Raw genomic sequence first — 13,003 nt, forward strand, 5'->3', positions numbered from 1 at the left:
CCGAGACAGGCACTTGAAAACAGGAAAATGAGAGTCATTAGGAGTCAGAAAGTCCGGCGAGTTCGAGATAACTGGCCTTCTGAGGAGATAGATTGTTGTCCAACACCTGCCCTTCCTTCATCCCAGGACAACCAAGGCCGACCACAATGCCCAGAACTTCCTCTCTTCTGAGGCTAGAATAGAATTCCGAGGGTAGAAACCAGCCCGCTCCGCTGCCTCCAGGGCCGGAAAAGAATAACCGGGATCCCTAGCCAGGCTACTTAAGCTCCGCCCCCAACGAGCGACCATGCGCAGCTCTGGGTTACGGCCCCATCCCGTACAGGTCCACCCCCGTCAAAGAGCATGCGCAGTCCTTCGCTATCCCGTCCATCCTTTTTCTGAGCCTCCGGTTCCTTAGAAACCTGGCGCGTTCCCGGTGGCGGCGCTCTGTACTCTGGTGTCCGCGCGTCGCCGCCAGCCTCCCTCACCGCTGGCCGGTGGCGGCCGAGACCCGTCCGGACCCATGGTCTCTAATGCGGCGCGGGGCGGTAGATGCCAGCGTGCCAGGTGAGAGGCGCCCCGCGGCGGCGGGTGTGGGTAAAGGAGGGCATGGCGCGGCCGCGAGCGGGCGCCGGTCGGGCCTCCTCCGCGGCCAGGCGACCGAGGTCAGAGACAGCGGTACACCGAGCGTGGGCCGGAGGGGGGCCGTTCTAACTGCCAGCATGGCCCGGGTGCGGAGTTCGTGGTCGAGGGTCGTCCTGGGGTTCACACTCCCCATTCCAGAAATGGGACCTGCACGTTTGGTCGTAGAATTGTAGAATTTGTGATCCTGGAAGGAAGGACCTCAGACAGAAACCATCCCTTTACCAGACGCGGAAACCTGGGCTCCTCCACCCTGTACCGTCTAGACCCCCTACCTGTGTGAGGATGGACGCTTTGTAGATGAGGATGTGTGAAGTGTGGAAGCCGCAAACAAAGGCCTCGCGGGGTAGCTGGGCCATTTTTTTTTCAGAGTGAGAAGGTACTTTTTGGAAACGGTATTCAGGTACAAGTGGGAAGAGGGACACCCCAGAAGGTGCGGGTGGCTCTGCCAGCCCTAGGGCCCACTTGCCACGGCATTCCCACATCTCGATGGTTCTGGCCTATCTCTGAAGCTCAGGAAGGGGGTATACGGACTTGGGAAGACAAAGGTGAGGACATCAAGGCATTATCCCACATGAATGGTGAGGGCAGAAGAGGGGGGCTGGAGATGAGCACTTGTGAGTGGTTGTGTGAAGAGTTTATCTCCCAGACAGCTGCGGAATCAAAAGAAGAAATCTGGCATAGAAAAGTTTAAAGCAGCATTGGATAGATACCAAGGAAGATTATAAGCCATCTTATTTATGTTCATTGTTCCCGTAGTGTCACCTGAGGGCAAGACACATAAGGAAGAAAGTGGGTGCCTTTTGAGTGTACAGAACCAGGGCAGGCACCACCCAGAGGACCTTTGTAAGCTATGGAGCACAAGGGCCTCTGAAGGAAGAGTCCTTAGTATGTGACCTTTCAGTTGAAGGGAACAACTTTTAAATTAGAAAAGAAAGACAAAGTGTTATTGTGATATGGAAGAGGGTTGTCTTTAAGAGTAGAAGCTAGATTCATTCTTGATAAAGAAACTCATTTCTTCTGAAAAGCTACACCAGGGAACAAGAGTTTTAAGGCCATCCACTTTACAGAAAACTTGAAAAAAAACTGCTGTTTTTGGACTAGGAGTTTAGAGAATCTGTCCGGACAAAGAGGTGAGAATTTTCAGCAGACACTTCTGTTGGTGGAATATCCATTTTATAGGCTCTGTTGTGAGAGGGTTTTTCTTACTACTTGGTTGCCCCACTTTTTCTATGGTTGTGGGTCTTATCCAGTTATTTTTATTTGCTAAGGAATTTCGGATATATCATTTCTATAGAAATATTAGAAGCCGTTAGTAGTAGGACTACCAGTAGGAAAAAAAAAAGATCCCCCCTCCAAAAAAAACAAAGAATTCACTATATGGAGGGAAAGTGTGTGATTTAAAAAAGATGGCTCCTGATTCTAATCATCATCATAAACTAATTTTCAATACATATTTTACTTAGCAGCAAGGTGGGTTTTTTTTTTTTTTTCCTCCAGAGTGTTAAGAGAAGATACATCAAAAGTTTTATAATAGGTCAAATAAATTTGAGGAAGAAATCTTTGTCTGAGTTTCAGTCAATGCCAGACCATAACTATGGATATTGTGGCTGTGCATTTTATTGAGTTTTCTTGTATCTGTGGAAATATTATGTATAAATATCTCAGGAGATAAAATGTGGCATTATCAGAAGGATATGTAATTTGTGGGGAAAATCAGCACTGTTAATCAAATCCTATCAGGAAAGCTTCATGAAAATCATTGTAGTTTGTGTAGGAACCTCCATTAGTTTAGCATTGGTTCACATCAAAGTACGGTATGTAGGCCAAAATCAAAGTAAAATGTAAGGGAGCAGTTGGCCAACTCTTGAACCTGAGGCGAAGCTGGATAGGGCTTGGGAGGTGCTTTGAGTCTAAGTACCTGCTTGAACGAGCTGTTGGAGAAGATACCACTTAAATGTAGTGACTATGTCCACATTTGATGTGGGTGCATTTTCTGAGCTCCTACAATTTAAAAAAAAAAAAATCATTTATTTTCAGAGGAGAAGGTGAACTTACAGAGGACTCTTAAAATGTTTCTTAGTTGCTGTGACAGTGAAATCTTTGACAAATAATTACTTAACACCCACTCCATTTTCTGGGGCAGCTGAGGGCAGTTATTAAATCTGGCCTATAATAAAGTAATCAACAGTATCTGACAGGTCAACCATGAGGAAAGGGTACCAGATAAAGCAGTAATGCTAACAGGATCTACTTTCACTGAGCTGGTTTCCTAGTTTTCCGATAAGAGTAAAAATGAAACAGGGATGCAGTGTTACTGATGTAAGAAGTTGTAATACAGAAGTCTGTGTTCAGAAAACACAGGAAGTAGAGTCCACTAACTAAGAAGTAGGAAAAGAACCTTTCAGATTCTTGAAAAGTCATTCATGGACATTTATAGTAGGGGTTGTATTTTAGGATAAATCCACTATTGGAATTGGAAAGCATCTATGGAAAAAAATTGAATTGGAGATTTTGCTGTTTTTAAATGGTATATCAAAACCAAAAAACCAAACCCATTGCCATCAAGTTGATTCTGACTCATAGCGACCTTATAGGACAGAGTAGAACTGCCCCATAGGGTTTCCAAGGCTGTAAATCTTTACTGAGGCAAACTGCCACACTTTTCTCCTGCGGAGAGGCTGGTGGGTTTGAACCACTGAACTTTTGGTCAGCTGAGCACTTAATCACTGTGCCACTAGGGCTCGTAGGTTTTTATATGGTATAGTAATGGGAAATTATTTTCCTTACATAAGTAGCAGTTTATAATAACTTCATTGTATTAGTAAACTTCAAGAGAGTCTAAAAGTTCAAAATACTTGAAAATTTTTATATCAGGCATTTTAAAAAGTAGAGAATGAAAGATATTTGAAATAAGCTTGGGCTCATGAAAGTCAGAATGATAAGAGATACTGAGGAAAAACATGAAACAGTAAGACTTCCCTACACTCTTAACATCCACTGATGAATTAGACACTAGGTCAGGAATGAGCTCCCTAAAGTACCATCTCTTCAAACCAAGGCAGAGTAAATAAAAAGTGGAATAGATTTTTCTATCTGATGGTGATGGGAAACAATACTTAGAAAATAGGGATTAAACGTTAAGGAGGAGATAATATTTGTGCATTACTTCAGTCTGTTGTTGTTAGGTGCCGTCAAGCCAATTTTCAACTCATAGCAACCCCATGTGACAGAGTAGAACTGCCCCATAAGGTTTCCTAGGCTGGAATCTTTACAGGAGCAGATCGCCAGGTCTAAAGATACTCAAGCGTTATCCCTAAGCACTTGTTCCTTAGTTGCTATTCTTAGAAGCAAAATGGCAAGTAATGCCTTTGTCCCAGGTTCTGTCAGTTCTTAAGTCATCCAGTAACAAAATGCCACACTCTGGGACCCAGGGTAGCCTTACAATTGCTGGGGGACAGTTTACTCTTCCCCACTGCTTTGCAAAGCCATTTTCTAAGAGGTGCTTCTGTAGGCGTTTCTATCAGTCCTCTACCATGAAGAGTTAGGAATAGGGCTGTGAAGAACAGGAACTGGGTACTGCACAGTCTTCCTTTCTGACCTGAGATAACTGCTACTCTCAAACTGTCAGCTCTCAATTTCTCAGGAGAAATACATAACCTCAAAATAGAGAGGACCTGGAACACTATAACTTGGCTTTGAGATTTGCCATATCACTTTACAACCTCAAAATCTTTATTATTACTTTCACAATTATATTTTGTTTAGAATGATAACCTTAGGCAAATCATGTAACTTCTGGATCATAATTTCTTCACCTGTATAATTTATAACAGAAATTGAAAATAACATAAATGTCTAACAGTAGTGCATCACGTGAACTTTAAAAATCAGAAAATTCTAAAATACTTAAATGAACGGATATTATCAGGTAGGTATATCTTACCTGAATTTTGTAACTGGCCTCCTTCATTACACATTAACCAAAAAAAAGGAAAAGGGGGGAGCAGTGTGGCAAAGATTATTGTGAGATTACATTATTTTACACCTCACATTTAACAGCTAGAAGATTGTTAAATCACATCTGAGCATAGTCATGCCCAGCTGGTCGGCAGCTTTTTGCATACAAGTAGGAGACACTTGTGAAGAGTGTCAGGCATTTCTAATCAACTGGGGAACTACTTACCCTTCTCAGTAACCTTTGGTGTGTAACATACTATCACCGGTTGTGGGTTGCTGTACCCCTGGATGCCCTAAGAATGCCCTACACCTGAAGTCCAGAGGCAAGGCAAATGAGTGACCCAGATTGTCTTCGCTGCTGTAGAAATAGCCAGTTTTCTCAGGAGCAGAGTAATTTATTCATATAGAAGGTGGAAAACACTAAGAAAATGTCAGTTAATTATTAATTAGGTTTATAAACTGAAAAACATTTATTATAATAACTAAAAATCACCCACCACTGAATTGGTGTTTCAAAATGGTTAATTTTATGTTATGGGAATTTTTACCTCAATTAAAAAAAAATGTTGAATTAGCAGATGTTGTATTATATATATTTTTACAGTAATAAAAGCAAACAAAACTCACCCTTTTCTCGGGACCACAAGTAAAACAAGTTTATAACATACCTCTCTCTAGATTGGCTACTTCACTTGCGTCATGGACAAGTATGTTTTACATCAGTGATTTAAAGGCGAAGGCAGTCTTGTTCACTTCCCTGCTACAGGGAAAGATCTTTGAACACTCATTATGTTCTTATGTCAGATCGTCCTTGGTGCTCATCTGTGGATATAACAAGAAATGGAAACTGTAAGCACCAAGGACCTGGCCTATCTAGATCACTGCTGTGTACCCCAACTCTGGCATGGTGTCTAACTCATTCGAATGCTTAAAAAGTACATGTGGAATGAATGAAGAAAGAACTCTGGTGATGGGATGTTGTTATTGTTAGGTGCTGTTGAGTCAATTTCGACTCATAGCAACCCCATGTAATAAAGTAGAACTGCCCCATAGGGTTTTCTAGGTTGTAATCTTTACAGAAGCAGATCGCCAGGTCTTTCTTCTACAGAGCTGCTGGGTGGGTTCAAACCACCAACCTTTCAGTTAGCAGCCAGTTGCTTAACCATTGTGCCACCAGGGCTCCAGTGATGGAATATTATACCACTGAAAAGGGACTGAGCACAGGAGGAGGTTCATATTTGAGAGAGAAGATTAATTTGGGTTGGAGGAGGCTGGTAGATCACACAAGTGGGCATTTCCAGTAGAAGAAACTTAGAAGTTTGGAGCTGGAGAGAATTGTCAAGTCTGGAGATCAAAAGTCTAGAATGTTGGCATGGAGGTCATTAGTGAAGTTGAAGGATTAGATAAAATTGCTTAGGGAAAGAGTAGGGCTGAGAATGGAACTTTCAGTTTGATGTCAATCTGGAACTCACTGTTAAAGCGCTCTTAGAAAAAAAATAATGTTCTTGTTATTACCAGATTTATAAAAATACTAAAGACCTGATATAACTGGTAGACAAGTACTTTTTCCTACTGTAATCATCAGCTAAAGGTAACTGTTAGACCTGATTGTGGTCCAGATACCTCTGTGGGTATTAAATTTATTTCTCCTTTATGACCCAGTTTAGCTGACCCTTTTGTACATTGAGTAGTTACGCCTTGTAGGACAAGTCATTATGCCTGTCATTAGTGTCCCTCCTGGGACACTGTGTGGAGATGTGAGGGGTTGGGGGTGGGGGAGAGCCAGCGTCTCTGGCCAGTGCTAGGTATGCTCCGATTCTGTGGTGGCTGCCTAGCAGTTTACCAACCATGTCAGCTTGGGGACCTTGAGGAATAACGTTTCTTTCCTTTGCGCTGTTCGTGCCGCTGCTCTCAATGGGAATGTGGGAATCTGACCATGTCATGGAGTCAGTGTAGGCACTGTTAAAATAAGCAAATATAGGGAAACTAAACCTTCTCCACAGAGCCTCTGGATCTTTGAAATCCAGGAACCAGAGTATTTATCGTAACTGTAATTTGTAAAACTCAATACCTTTTTCTTTCATTTGGCTTTTATTTTTCAATAGAAACATAAATGCAGTTGAAGAAACATTTCACATCTACCTGAAAGCATTCCTGCTACCATTTCATCCATACTGAGTACGTGTTGGTTAGTGGGAAGTTGTAACTATACTGCATGTAGTTGCTCCACTGTGGACACATAGTACAGACTCTGAAGCTGCATACCTGCCCCTGCTCAGGCTCTAATGACGGGATGTCTTTCTTTGTTGGGTCCAGCTCTGCTCTTCAGGCATTGACAGCCTGTCTGCCACACTGACTCAATTCTGATGTTGGGGGAACCAAAAGAAAGGCTGGGGCAGACGACCATGCACACACCCTCCTAATTAATTCTTGGTACATGACTGGCATGTACCAGTTCATGTTCATGAAAGCATTCCTACTTATTTCCCCAACAAGTTCCTGGTTTTTACAAAACAATGATTAAACTTAAAGTTGGCCTGCACGTTTTTATTTTCTCTCTTTTACCATGCTCAGGAATTATGCTTGTAACTCAGCAACAAAAAGACAAACAACCCAATCAAAAAATGGGCAAAGGACTTGAACAGACATTGCTCCAAAGAATATGTACAGATGACCAATAAGCAGATGAAAAGATGCTCAGCATCATTAGTCGTTAGGGAAATGTGAATCAAAACCATAATGAGATACCAGTTCACTCCCACTAGGATGTTACAAGGAAAATAAATGTTGGGGAGGATGTGGAGAAAACTGGAACCCTCATCCATTGCTGTTGGGAATGTAAAATGGTGCAGTCTGTGGAAAACAATTTGGTGGTTCCCCAAAAAGTTAAAGATAGAATTATCATATGACCCAGTAATTGCACCCTAGTTCAAAAGGCTTGAAATGAAAGCAGAGACTCAAACAGATACTCGTACACCAGTGTTTCCCAAACCGAAACCAAACATACTGCCGTCGAGTTGATTGCAACTCATAGTGATCCTGTAGGACAGAGTAGAATTGCCCCACCGAGTTTCTAAGACTGTAATCTTTACGAAAGCAGACTGCCACATCTTTCTCCCGTGGAGCAGCTGGTGGGTTCAAACCGCTGACCTTTTGATTTTCAGCCAAGTGCTTAACCACTGCACCACCAGGGCTACTTTACCAATGTTCATAGCAACATTATTCACAATAGCCAAAAGGTGGAAACAACCCAAGTGTCCATCAACAGATGAACGGATACACAAATGTGGTATATCCATACAATAGAATATTATTCAACCATAAAGAGAAATGATGTTCTGATACATGCTCACGCATGAATGAACCTTGAAAACATTATGCTGAGTGAAAATAAATCAGATACAAAAAGAAAACTATTATATGATGCCACTTATATGAAATATCTAGAATAGGCAAATGCATAGAGACCAAATTTTATTAGTAGCAACCAGGAATGGTTGGGAGGGGGAAATAGGGAGTTATTACTTAAGAGGTACTGAGTTTCTGTTTAGTGTGATGAAAAAATTTAGAAATGCATAGTGATGATGGTTGCACAGTGTGGTGAATGCAATTAATGTCGCTGAATTGTACATGTAAAAATGGTTGAAATGGCAAATTTTTTTTTCCCATACAAAAATTTATACATACATTGTTATGTGACCCAAATTGCTCTCCCCATGCAAATGTTTTGTTATATATATTTTACTACAATAGAAAAATAAAAGAATTAATGCTCTTATGTTATAGATTTCTTTGCAACTGGATGTTAAGTCATTGCACCTCTCTTCCAGGAAGATGTTCCACAGTATGAGTTCTGGGACGTCATTCAGTTAGCTTATACTCTTTAAGATTTTAAAATAACCGTTTATTTAAAATCAGAAAACGAAGGAATTTAAAGGCAGTCAGTGCAGCAGCCTTTGGTCTGACTTCTTGATTCATTCATTTTCATTCTCATTCATTCGTACATTCCTTCCACAATCATTTCCCAGCACCTACCTCATTATTAGGCACTGTGCTTAGTCTGGGTGACACAGCAGTGAGTGAGACAGACAACATCCTTGCCATCATGACATATACTACGTGATCGCAGTGAAGTGTGATGAGTACTGTGAAACCAAAGCCCAGGCTGCTTTGGGAACTGACGGCCAAGTCACCTAACCCAGCTTAGGCATGGCCTCTCCAAAGAAGTGGTGTTTACGTAGAGACCTGATAGGTTATGAGAAGGCGTTAGCCAGGGGAAGTAAGAAAAGATTATTCTAGGCAGAGCAAACAGCACGTACAAAAATCTCAGCGCAGGATTGAAGAAGTTATATATGGCTGGTCACCAGAATGTCCACTGCAGGGATAAGGAGTAAATAGTGCGGTGAAGAGGCCCAACCCACTGTGGGGAGAGACTTTGTGAACCCCATCAAGGAATTTAAGCTTTATCATAGGTACACTTAAAAGGCTGGGAAAGGAAATGGTTGAGGCCAGGAGAACTGTTGGCTGTCTGTTGGGGGAGTCTAGGCAAAAGTTGATGGTGGCTTGAGCTAGGCAGTGGATGAATTCAGGAGGCATCAGTATGTCCAGTTGATGGTTCATACTCACCACCACGGATCAGAGAAGAGTTGCGCCACACATACAAGGGTTACATAATGCCTGTTTCTACAGAGGCTCAGAGAAGCTGAGGAGCCTTGTCTCACAGCTGGTTGTGGCAGGTCTGTTACACACAGCCGGTGGTGGAACCTTAGAAAAGTTACCTAGCCTCTCTGAGCTTCTGTTTCTTTATCTGTTAGCAGGGTTTCCTGGACTCAGAGAGAAGATGTACTATGTTATTAACACTGCCTGGCCTATTGCACTCACTGTGTATTAGCTCAGGATATTATCAAGGGGCGACATCTAAATCAGTCATAGATAAATACTAGATATCTCTTTAAAACAACAACAAATGACCTTTGTAGTAACTAAGTATGTGCCAGGCTGTGTTCTAAGTGCTTTACCAATATTAATCTTTAACTCTCCTATGAGGTAGGTACGGGTATCTCCATTTTACAAATGAAGAAACTTGAGACACAGAAAGGTTAAGAAACTTACGTAAGGTCACCCAGCTGGTGGAGCCGGGATTTTAACCCAGGCAGGATGGCTACAAATTCCATGCCTCTAATCTCTGTGCTGTGCTGCCTTCCCCATAACCTGTAGCCTCATCAAATTACATATTGCCAGTGCTGCCAAGGAACTTTCCACACTTTATTCCTGACCGGCATGTGGTGATTGGGATGGATGTGAGCTTGGCAGGGCTGGGTTTGTGCAAGTCTTTGGAGGGATGTGAAGAGTGTGTGCAAGGATGTTAGGGAGATTTTAGAGGTGAGAAAGGGTGGCCACTGAAATAAACGAGGAAAACCGGCTCTGCCTGCTTGAGCAGGAAATACCTAGCCATCAAGCCTGCCCAGCTTCATGCCATCTGGCTTCCTCAAGGGCCAGCTGATGCCCCTTTATGGGTGTTGATGAAGCTGCCCTTTGAGTCAGTGGCAGTAAAACAGAGGTTATTAAAAATTCTTCCAATCCATTGTTGTTTTAAGCCACCAATGAAACATACAACCACATATAACTAGAGCATAAAGGAATGTGGTCTGAAAGAGGAGGAAGTATGCCCTGGATGTGAATTTGGAAAGGACATGGACATGTGTCTCACTCCCCTGACCCTGACTATGATGCTTATAGCAATTGGTAATTAAAATATCAAGCAGACTATTTGGTGGTTCCTCAAAAAGTTAAACATAGAATTACTATATGACCTCACGATTCTACTCCTAGGTATGTACCCAAAAGAATTGAAAACAAGTACTCAAACAAGTACACACATGTTCTTAGCAGTACTTATAATAGCCAAATGGTGGAAACAGTCCAAATGGCCATCAACTGATGAATGAATAAACAAATGGTGGTATACATAAAATAGAATATTACTCAGCCATAAAGTGAATGAAGTACTGATACATGCTGCAACATGAGTGAACCTCCAAAACTTTAAGTGAAAGAAGCCAGACACAAAAGGTCTAATTCCATCAATATGAAATATCCAGAATAGATAAATTCATAGAGACTGTCATGGATTGAATTGTGCTCCTCCAAAAATATGTGCGTCAGTTTGGCTAGGCCATGATTCCCAGTACTGTGTGATTGTCCACCATTTTGTCATTTGTTGTGATTTTCCTGTATGTTGTAAATCCTTCCTCTATGATGTTAATGAGGTGGATAGGCGGCAGTTATGTTAATGAGGCAGGACTCAATCTACAAGATTGGACTGTGTCTTGAGCCAGTTTCTTTTGAGATATAAAAAAGAGAAGTGAGCAGAGAGACAGGGGGACCTCATACCACCAAGAAAGCAGTGCCAGGAGCAGAGTGCGTCCTTTGAACCTGGTGTTCCTGCACAGAGAAGCTCCTTTTCCAGGGGAAGATTGATGACAAGGACCTTCCCCCAGAGCCGACAGAGATAGTCTTCCCCTGAAGCTGACACCCTGATTTTGGACTTCTAGTCTACTAGACTGTGAGAAAATAAATTTCTCTTTGTTAAAGCCATCCACTTGTGGTATTTCTGTTATAGCAGCACTAGATGACTAAGACAGAGACAGACTGCAGATTGGTGGTTGTCGGGCTGAGAAGAGGGAGAATGGGGAGAAACTGCTTAATGAGTGAGGAGTTTCACTTTGGAGTGACTTAAAAAAAAATTTGTTTAAAGAACCTACAGACTGGGAAAAAAGTTTTTGGCTGTGACAAATCTGACAAAGGTCTGATCTCTGAAATCTATAGGAAAATCCAACACCTCTACAGCAAAAAGACAAAATCCAGTTGAAAAATGGGCAAAGGATATGAACAGACACTTCACTAAAGAAGACATTTCAGGTGGCTAGCAGATACATGAGGAAATATTCGCGATCACTAGCCATTAGAGAAATGCGAATAAAAACTACAGTGAGATACCATCTTGCCCCAACATTATTGGCATGAATCAAAAAACAAAAAACAGAAAATAAAAAAATGTTGGAGAGGCTGCGGGGAGATTGAAACTCTTACGCACTGCTGGTGGGAGTGCAAAGTGTTACAACCGTTTTGGAAAACAATATGGTGCTTCCTTAAAAAGCTAGAAATAGAAATACCATACAATCCAGTTATCCCACTCCTAGGAATATATCTCAGAGAAATAAGAGCTATCACATAAATAGACATATGCACACCCATGTTCATTGCAGCATTATTCACAATAGCAAAAGTTGGAAACAACCTAAGTGCCTATCAGCAGATGAATGGATAAACAAACAATGCTACATACACACAATGGAATACTACGCATCGATAAGGAACAATGATGAATCTACGAAACATCTCACAACATGGGTGAATCTGGAGGGCATTATGCTGAGTAAAATAAGTCAATCACAAAAGGACAAATACTGTGTGAGACTACTAAAAACTCAAGAAAAGGTTTATACACAGAAACAATCCTTGATGGTTATGAGGTAGGGGAGGGGTGGGAAAGGAAAAACACTAACAACAATAGATAAGTGGTAACTTTGGTAAAGGGTAAAACAGTACATGATACTGGGGAAGTCAGCACAACTTGACCAAGACAAGGTCATGGAAGCTTCATAGACACATCCAAACTCCCTGATGGACCAAATTAACTGGGCTGAGGGCTGGGGACCATGGTCTTGGGGGACATCTAGCTCAATTGGTAAAACATAGTTTATAAAGAAAATGTTCTACATCCTACTTTGGTGAGTAGCATCTGCAGTCCTAAAAGCTTATGAGCAGCCGTCTAAGATACTCCACTGGTCCCATCCCATCTGGAGCAAGGGAGAATGAAGAAAACCAGAGACACAAGGGAAAGATGAGTCCACAGGACTAATGGACCACAACTCACAGCCTCCACCAGCCTGAGTCCAGCACAACTAGATGGTGCTTGGCTACCACCACTGACTGCTCTGACAGGGATCACGATAGAAGGCCCGGACAGAGCTGGAGGAAAATGTAGAACAAAATTCTAACTCAAGAAAAGACCAGACTTACTGGTCTGACAGACTGGAGAAACCCCGAGAATATGGCCCCCGGGCACCCTTTTAACTCAGTACTGAAATCACTCCTGAGGTTCACCCTTCAGTTAAAGATTAGACAGGCCCATAAAGCAAAACGAGACCTAATGGGCACACCAGCCCAGAGGCAAGGATGAGAAGGCGGGAGGGGACAAGAAAGCTTGTAATAGGGAACCCGAGGTTGAGAAGGGGAGATGTTGACACGTTGTGGGTTGACAACCAATGTCACAAAACAATATGTATATTAATTGCTTCATGAGAAACTACTTTTCTGTAAACCCTCGTCTAAAGCACAATGAACAGTTTTTTTTTTT

General features: G+C 42.1%; 1 protein-coding gene across 1 annotated transcript in view; it reads left to right on the plus strand.

The window, feature by feature from the left end:
* The first annotated feature begins 425 nt into the window (after positions 1–425).
* GFOD2 (Gfo/Idh/MocA-like oxidoreductase domain containing 2) overlaps positions 426–13,003 on the plus strand; it is a 35,549-nt gene continuing 22,971 nt past the window's right edge. Inside the window, exon 1 of the mRNA XM_004371480.3 lies at positions 426–546. The gene's annotated coding sequence lies outside the window, so the exon portion shown is untranslated. The remainder of the gene's footprint in view (positions 547–13,003) is intronic.

The sequence above is a fragment of the Trichechus manatus genome, unplaced genomic scaffold (genome assembly GCF_000243295.1).
Source record: "Trichechus manatus latirostris isolate Lorelei unplaced genomic scaffold, TriManLat1.0 scaffold00014, whole genome shotgun sequence".
Lineage (NCBI taxonomy): Eukaryota > Metazoa > Chordata > Mammalia > Sirenia > Trichechidae > Trichechus > Trichechus manatus.